General features: G+C 31.2%; 1 pseudogene; it reads left to right on the top strand.

Annotated features, from left to right (window-relative positions):
• The first annotated feature begins 1,443 nt into the window (after positions 1 to 1,443).
• Positions 1,444 to 4,651, top strand: LOC117933739 (annotated as a pseudogene).
• Positions 4,652 to 8,765: the final 4,114 nt, after the last annotated feature.

Raw genomic sequence — 8,765 nt, 5'->3', positions numbered from 1 at the left:
AGAAATTTTTTTAATGCATTCATTAAAATTCTCTTCATATCCATTAATTATTTTTAATAATAATAATAATAATAATAAGTATTATTATTATTATTATTATTTACATCATTATTCATGATATGTATATTAGCAATTATACTCAATATTATTATCTTGTTACTATTGGTATTATTATTAATTTCATCGAAAATATTATCATTACTACTTATTAACTTATTAAGAAACTAATATTTTTTATTTGTTTAGTTCTTAATGTTGCATCTCTTTTGAGACGGACCCTTTATCATGATTTCCACTTATTGTATATCTTGATCTATTATGTACGAATGATATTTTCTGTTGCGATTTGAGCAATAAATGACATCCTTCTTCTTGTACCCTTGAAACCATAAGTACTGATTGAGGGCTAAGAAACCACCCGACCCTGTGGTCACAATAGAACTTGCTTGAATATAAATAACTTTATTTGGTATTTTACGTTCACTCTTACGTGAATCAATATGTCAATTCTTATGTTATTTTTAAAAATAATTATAAAAATTTGGGGAATGATTAAAAATAAAACACTATATATAAAAATCATTTTTAAAATTCGTTAAAAAGCATAAGACAATAATTTATTCTTAAATATAAAAAAATGATGTTTTTAAATAATATCTTTTAATTGTTTTTACTTATTTTATAAGAAATATTTTTTAAAATAATTATAAAAATATGAATAATATTTAAAAATAAAATATTATTTTAAAAATTATTTTTTTAAATTTCGATCAAATTTATTTTTATTTCACAAAATATCAAAAAAAAAAATTTTAAAAATTATACTCAAAAATTATTTTTTAGAATCTCCGGAAACTCATTTTCTTTCAACATCACCTTTTACTTTTATTTTGTCGTATTTTATTTTATTTTTACCTTTTTGGTTGTCTTTTGTTTTGAATAGTCTAAGTTGTGGAAAGTTGCTACGAAATCCCACCTACGGACCAAATCAAATAGCAGAGATATTATCAAAATAATTTTATAAATGATCTAATCGATTATGATTCATGATTAGAGACCACAATGAGACGGACTTATCACGAGTCATCTCGACAAAATCTTGTGGTTTCGATTGTTTATACTCATTCTCATCCTTTTATGCTTGTCCCATTTTTTCCTATTTAAAAATTTTAATTTTTTTAAAAAAATTTTAATATTAAAATAAATATTTAAAATGATATATGTTTCTCACATATATATATATATATATTTTTTTTTTTTTAAATTTATTTAAAATCATATTTTAAATTATGATTTTAATACAATTTTCAAGATCATTTTGACTCAAAATTTCAAGGACGTGTAAAAATAAAACATCATTCGTGAATTAATTTTGGTTGGTATCAAAGGGTGGCCACGTGACATCCATGTGGCCTTATATTTACGGCAGGACTTAAGAGCAAGCGGCAGAGTCTTCTTCAACGCCAACGCCTCAACACCAGCTGCCTTAACCGACGGTCGGAAAATGGAGACGCCGCTGCTCAACGGCGGTGCCGAAGAGGGATACGGTGGCCCGGACGGAGACTACCAGCCTTTGAGGAGCTGGAGGGAAGTGAGGTCAATGGTGTGGAAGGAGACAGTGAAGCTGTGGAGAGTTGCTGGGCCTTTGGCTTTCCAAATACTGTGTCAGTTCGGAACCAACTCGATGACTAGTGTGTTCGTGGGTCATATCGGAAACCTTCAGCTATCTGCTGTCTCCATTTCCCTCTCTGTCATTGGCACCTTCTCTTTTGGCTTCATGGTTGGCTTCCTTTTCTCTCTCTCTTTTTTTTTCTCTCTCTGCACTTCCAGACTGTCACGGGTGTTTCCTTTCTGGGTTGTCCCCGTAATTTATGAAGTTTGTCGTAACTTTTCGCATCTGTGCCTTTGTTTGGTTGCCGAGAAACGACGAAAAGAAAAAACAAAATGGGTTTTTAATTCTCTTGCTTTGACTTTTGAGCCAGCCAGGCTCTAGGTTACTTCTTCAAATGCATTTGATTTTTTTTTTTTTTTTTTTTACTTTGTATACCATCTAAGACTGTGGAGAAACATGCCCAAGAGTAAATTATTTTGGTTGATGACTTGATTCTTATGTTTTTGTTATTATTATTATTATTTTTATATTGTTTCTGTTTCTTAATCTTGAAAAGATCAACCCCAAATTTTCGATCACAATCAAGTGCTGAACCTGAAAATTTTGGAATTCAGGACGGTTGATATTAATGGGTTTGTAGGTTGATATTGGAGTTCTGTTTTCCTTTGGAGAGGAGAGGGGGTTAGGCTCTTAAATAATTAAATTTCAAAATTTTCCTTGTTTTCTTTTCCTTCATTTTCTCAACAAGCAAAACAGAGTCATTTAAGAATGCCCAAGTTCAATTTTTTTTAAAATTTTTTTATTATTATTAATTTTAAGCTTAAAATGGGAAAGATTCTAGAAACTCATTAATATCATGTTTGCATTATAAGAAAAATTTGTGCTTTGTTGATGAGAAATTCTGTAAAGCTTCAGGAGCAGTTAAAAGAAGAAATGGGAACTTTGAATAACAAGTTGGGAATGGAAAATTTTGCATTGTTTTGTATCAATACTGTCATTTTCCTTGATTTCATTTTCTGATGAAACAAACATATTTTGATTTTGAATCTAATCACAAATTTGTAGCTTGGTATGGGGAGTGCACTAGAGACCTTATGTGGACAAGCTTATGGTGCTGGACAAGTCCACTTGCTTGGGGTTTACTTGCAGAGATCATGGATAATTCTATTGGTAACCTGTGTCATCCTCTCGCCAGTATACGTATTTGCCACCCCAATCCTAAAGGTCCTTGGGCAAGAAGATGCCATAGCTGATCTTGCTGGACAATTCACTATCGAAACCATTCCTCAATTGTTCTCACTCGCCATCATCTTCCCCACCCAGAAGTTCCTTCAAGCCCAAAGCAAGGTGAATGTGCAAGCAACTATTGCTTTTGTGGCTCTAATCCTGCACATTGGAATGCTTTCGGTCTTCATTTTTGTGTTCGGTTGGGGCACGACTGGTGCAGCCATAGCTTATGACATATCGAATTGGGTGATTGCCGTGGCTCAAGTAGTCTATGCTATTGGTTGGTGCAAAGAAGGATGGACAGGATTAACATGGTCAGCTTTCAGGGATATTTGGGCTTTTGTTCGGCTTTCAATTGCCTCGGCTGTGATGCTTTGCCTAGAGATCTGGTATTTTACGATCATAGTCCTTCTCACTGGCCACCTTCAAAATGCAGTCATCGCAGTTGGGTCCCTTTCTATTTGGTGAGATCACCATTCCTTTTCTGAATTAATGACTAATGAGCATATGCTTTTGGTCCTTGTAATTTACTTTCAGCTTTTGATTTATTTGTTCATCTGATATGTTTTAGCATGGCTTTTAATGGGTGGGAAGGCATGTTGTTCATTGGGATGAACGCTGCTCTGAGGTAAAACAAATATGCTGCTCTCTTCAATAATTTTTGTGCTTTAAGGGATGTTGTTTGTTCATCTGTACATCTTGTGGACATTTTGGATCTCTTTTATTGCTTAATTTTCAGCATTCGGGTCTCCAATGAGCTCGGATATGGACATCCAAGAGCAGCCAAGTTCTCTGTCTATGTTGCAGTCTCTCAGTCTCTCCTTATTGGGATTTTGTGCATGGTGGTGGTCTTGTTAGCTAGAGACTACATTGCCTACATTTTCACAAGCAACAAGGAAATGCAAGAGGCTGTTTCTAACCTAGCATATCTTCTTGGTGCCACCATGCTTCTGAACAGTATGCAGCCAGTCTTATCAGGTATCGGCTTTTTCCTTCTCCATATTACTTGTATCATAGCCTTCATGGGGCATCTTCTTGGCCTCCTCACCTTCATAATTCCTTCTTTGTTATAGGCGTTGCCGTCGGAAGCGGATGGCAAGCCTTGGTGGCTTACATCAACTTGGGTTGCTATTACATTATTGGGGTCCCTCTCGGCTGCCTTCTCGGTTACCTTGCAAAATTCGGAGTGAAGGGACTTTGGGGGGGGCATGATATGTGGAACAGCTTTGCAGACATTGATTCTGTTGTTCATAGTTTACAGAACCAATTGGAACAAGGAGGTAAGCAGCTCAGCTTGGCCTTTGGTTATCACTGATCTTCCTTTCCTTCGATCTAATCAGGGGCCAAAGTAAATGAATCAATGAGTTGAATTGGATAAAAAATTGCAGGTGGAGCAAACAACAGAGAGAATGCAGAAGTGGGGAGGAGTACAGATTGAAACCGAGAAGACGAGTGATGATGTATGATGTTACTTCTTCTCTTTGGGTTTCCTTTTATGGATGAAATAAAAAACCTGTAATGCTTTTGTGATTTTGTTAGAGGTTTTGTAGGTAGCTCAATTTTGAGCTCATTTTTTCTGGTTGAGCACTGCATCGAGGCCTTCATTACAGTGAGTCCTGGTAGAGATGTAGGCCTCATAGGATCATAAATGAAGTCTACAATACTCTCAATCGGGGAAGGGGTACAAAGATCCCAGGATCATTTTTGATATTTGTCTTTACTTATAAGTTGAAGTTGAAGTCAAAGTAGAATCATTTTTTATATTTGCCTTTACTTATAAGTTGAAGTTGAAGTCAAAGTCGAAGTATGTTATAAAAGAACTTTTTATATACGTTATTATTATTATTTTTTTTTTAAAGAAAAAGAGGACTAATTGTGCTTTAAAGATAGATGGACTTAATAATTGGGTCAACATCCTATAACTTACATATTTGGGTTGAAATGGTCGAGGAAGATGTTAAATTGTTGCAAAGTTGATTTTTATATGTCGGCATTTGAAAATTCCTAAAATACCCTTTATTTCTTTTTAAAATTGACATGGAACCCTCTATTATAGTTTGAAAATGTTGAGGTAGGCATAATAAGTAAATTTGAACCATTTTGATGAACTGATGAAATATTACAAATTTTAAATATTTTAACATCTTAATTGAAATGAGAAAATTAAAAAATTTCTATTGATACTCAAAACTTCAAAATTTGAGATAGTATTTCTTTTCTTCTAATAGCTTAAAATTTTTAAATATTTTTTTAAAACCATTACCTTTTTAATGTAAGCCAAAGTTTTTGCATTATATGAAAGTTATTATTATTATTTTTTCTTCAAATTTTACCTTAATTCATTTAAAATATTTTAATTTTTCTATTTATTTTTAAAATATTTATAAATCAATAGTAAAGATAAAAAATTAAATTTTAATTGAAAGGATAATTTTTTTTCTTCCATTTTAATTTTATTTTAAAAAATATCAATCTATTTTTATATTTATTGAATTTTTTTAAATTTGAAAACAAAATTTAAAACTTGCTTATTTTTATTTTTATTTTCATTTATTAAAACTTTTCAAATGCTTTGGTGAAGGGAAAGAAGAAAGAATTAAAGAAACACTCAAATTCTTGACAATAGGCTATCTTGTGCATTCTTTATACAATTAGTTTATTGGTCTTATATAATTAGTGCAATTGTTTTGTACAATTGTTAGCTAGAGCAACTGTCTTATGGGATTGTAGGGTTAAACAGATAAATACCCTAAATAGGGCTAAACAAACCCCTACACTAGGGTCAAGGATTGACTTTGATACCATTTGTAATGATTTACACCTAATCGTATATATATTATTCATTTTGGGTCCAAATGAGTCTTCACAACTTTAAAATGTGTCTATTGAAGTCTCGTTTAGGTCAAACAAACCCTCACATCGAGGTTAAAGATCGATTCTGATACCATTTGTAATGGTACACACCTAATAGTGTAAATATTGTCCACTTTGAGTTCAAAGAGGTCTTCACGGCTTTATAACACATTTACAAGGTTAAGAGGAACTTATATTTATATAGTATCATAAACATTCTCTCCTATCTAATGTGGGATATCACAAACTATATATTATTATTATTTAAATATACTTACATAAAACATTTTAATAAAATTAGTTAAACAAGTACAAAAACATTTATTTGATTTAACATTTTTTTAAAGACAATCCTAATCGGATCCAAAGTTTTTAGAGGCTGTAAAACCTAATATTTTCCTTTTTTTTTTTTTCCTTTTAGTTTAAGTTAGGCATAATTTCCATAGTTTAAGAAATAATTGATTTGTAGAATTTGCCTGGACATTTGTATTTTCATATATGATTGGAAGTTGAGCAAAAGGCCACCATTTCAAATTTGGATGAATCTTCATGATTTGGTAGCAATGGTAACATATACCGACTAGAATATGGAATTGAATAGAGTGCATTAGGGCACGTTACGGTAATTAATGAATTTTATCTTTTAACATGGCTTTTTGTTTTTATTTTTATTTTATTTTAACTTATTTTTTCCCTTTGGTTGGGACAATGCTGGGTTTGATTTAGATGTATCATGCCTCAATTCTCTCTCTCTCTCTCTTGATGTCAAATAATAAAATCAAATCAAATATCATATATGTTATTAAAATTTCAATAAAATTTATTATTTATATGTTTATTTAATTATTAATATTATTTTTATAATTATAAATAATTTTAATAAAATATAAATTATATATTTATAGGCTTAATTTTATAGGTTCATTTCATTTAGAGCCTTAGGATTTGATGTAAATATATCTAATTATTATTGATTTCAAATCGTAAATTAACACATCTATAAATTTATGATATCATTGGTTAAAAAGGATGAAATATTCTTCATATTTGTAAATTTATCAATTCTCATGTTTTTATTTAAAGAAAAACTTATTTTTGACGTAAATGTCATTAATTATTTTAAATATTTACAATATACTTTTAAAAAATAGTTATTTTTATAAGAAAACAATAAAGATATTTTTATCAAAATGAGGTAAAAAAATAATGAAGGGTTAAATTTTAAAATTGAGCTTCTAACCACTCTTTTAATCAAATAACCCTAAATTTATTTAATTTATTTTAAAAAATTGCAGAAGCTGCTTCAAGGTCTTCCATGTTGGCTCGGCCAATTAGTGTGGAATTTGAGCATTCAGAGGTAGAGGCTTCATGCAAGGATGAGCGTCCAGGCCCAGCTGATGATGAAGTTACTGTGAGAGTAAGCTGCCCACCGGATACTTGCCCTGTGTCAACAGTAGGGATGGCAACAAGGCGGGTTTGGGATGAGTCGCCCCCATCCCAAACCTGTCCCATTTATTCGAAACAATTCTCATCCCCTCCCATTTAAAAAATTAAACGGGACGGGACAGGTGTGAAAATTTTCTCATACCTACCGCACGCCATTTAACTTTTTTTTAAAAAAATTACTTTTAAAAATTTTAATTATATTAAAATAAATATATTTTATAAATAATTAAATTATTATATTTTTATAAAATATTTTTATTAAAAATAGTAAAATAAAAATTAAATTAAGTTAAATTAAATTTAAAAATTAATTTTATATATAATCGGGATGGGGTAAAACCCGAACCTATCCTGGGTTTTTAAAAAAAATTCTCAAACTCGTTTTAAATTTGTTTATTAAAATTAAACCTTATCCCATTAGTAACGGGACGGACAGAAACTTGAAAAGACCCCTCATTGCCTTCCCTAATCAACAGTCATATGTCAACACATTCTAGGAGGCAGAGCGGTAGCTTTTTGGAGTGGTGCCCAAGTGGCACAGGAATGATTAATTCATAAATGACAAAGGATAAAACTATTGCAGATCTTCGCTTAAAAAATGTGAAGCATATTTTTTATGAAGAAGTGGCACATGATGCTGTTTTTTGAGCGGGTTGAGAAGTTTGCATTTAGATTAGGTTTATTGCCTAACTTACCCACCTGCCTTGCATGTGGCACCCACCTAGCATTTAAAATAAATGTCGAGTGTACCAGTGATTTTGGGTAATTTTGGGGTTAGGTTTTTTGGTGGTTGAAACGTGGCATTCATGTGGCCTTATATTTATAGTAGGAGCAAGCAGCTGACCCTCGGCTGTGAAGCTTTGCCTAGAGATCTGGTCTTTTATGATCATAGTCCTTCTCACGTTTTTATTTATTTTCAGCTTTTGATTTATTTGTTCATCTGATACGCTTTAGCATGAATTTTAACGGGTGGGAGGCCATGTTGTTCATTGGGATGAATGCTGCTATGAGGTAAAATAAATATGCTGCTATTAAATAATTTTTAATGTTTTTAGAATTGAATCGGTCAACGAATTAAAAAAGTTATCAATTTACGGTTTAGTAGTCGGATTGATGGTTGAATCGTGATCGAACAAGTGACGTCATAAATATATAATTTATATTTTATTAAAATTAAAAATATATATATTTAAAATATAAATATAAATAAAATTAAAAATCATTAATATTTATTTTTTCATATTTTATATAAATATATTAATATTTCAAAGTTTATTAAATAAAACATATATAATATTACGTATGGAAAAGGAGATGATTTTATTATGTTTTTTTACAACTTTTGGTACAAACCAATTACCAATAGGTTGGTAACACCATGCTCACCTTGAACCTTGTCCAAGGTTCAAGCCCCAAGGCCGTAAACTGTATATATATAAATGCTGATTGTTTTCTGTTAAACTTGTCTGATCCGGTTTGGTTCAGCTTTGCAGACATTAATTGATTCTATTGTTCAATGCTGATTGTTTTCTGTTAAACTTGTCCGGTTCGGTTTGGTTTTTAAATAATTCATAATTTTTGTGCTTTAAGGGATGTTGTTTGTTCATCTGTACATCTTGCGGATATT

Source organism: Vitis riparia, chromosome 16, assembly GCF_004353265.1.
Source record: "Vitis riparia cultivar Riparia Gloire de Montpellier isolate 1030 chromosome 16, EGFV_Vit.rip_1.0, whole genome shotgun sequence".
NCBI lineage: Eukaryota > Viridiplantae > Streptophyta > Magnoliopsida > Vitales > Vitaceae > Vitis > Vitis riparia.
Note: the sequence above shows the minus strand (reverse complement) of the source record. Positions and strands in the feature narration are given on the sequence as shown.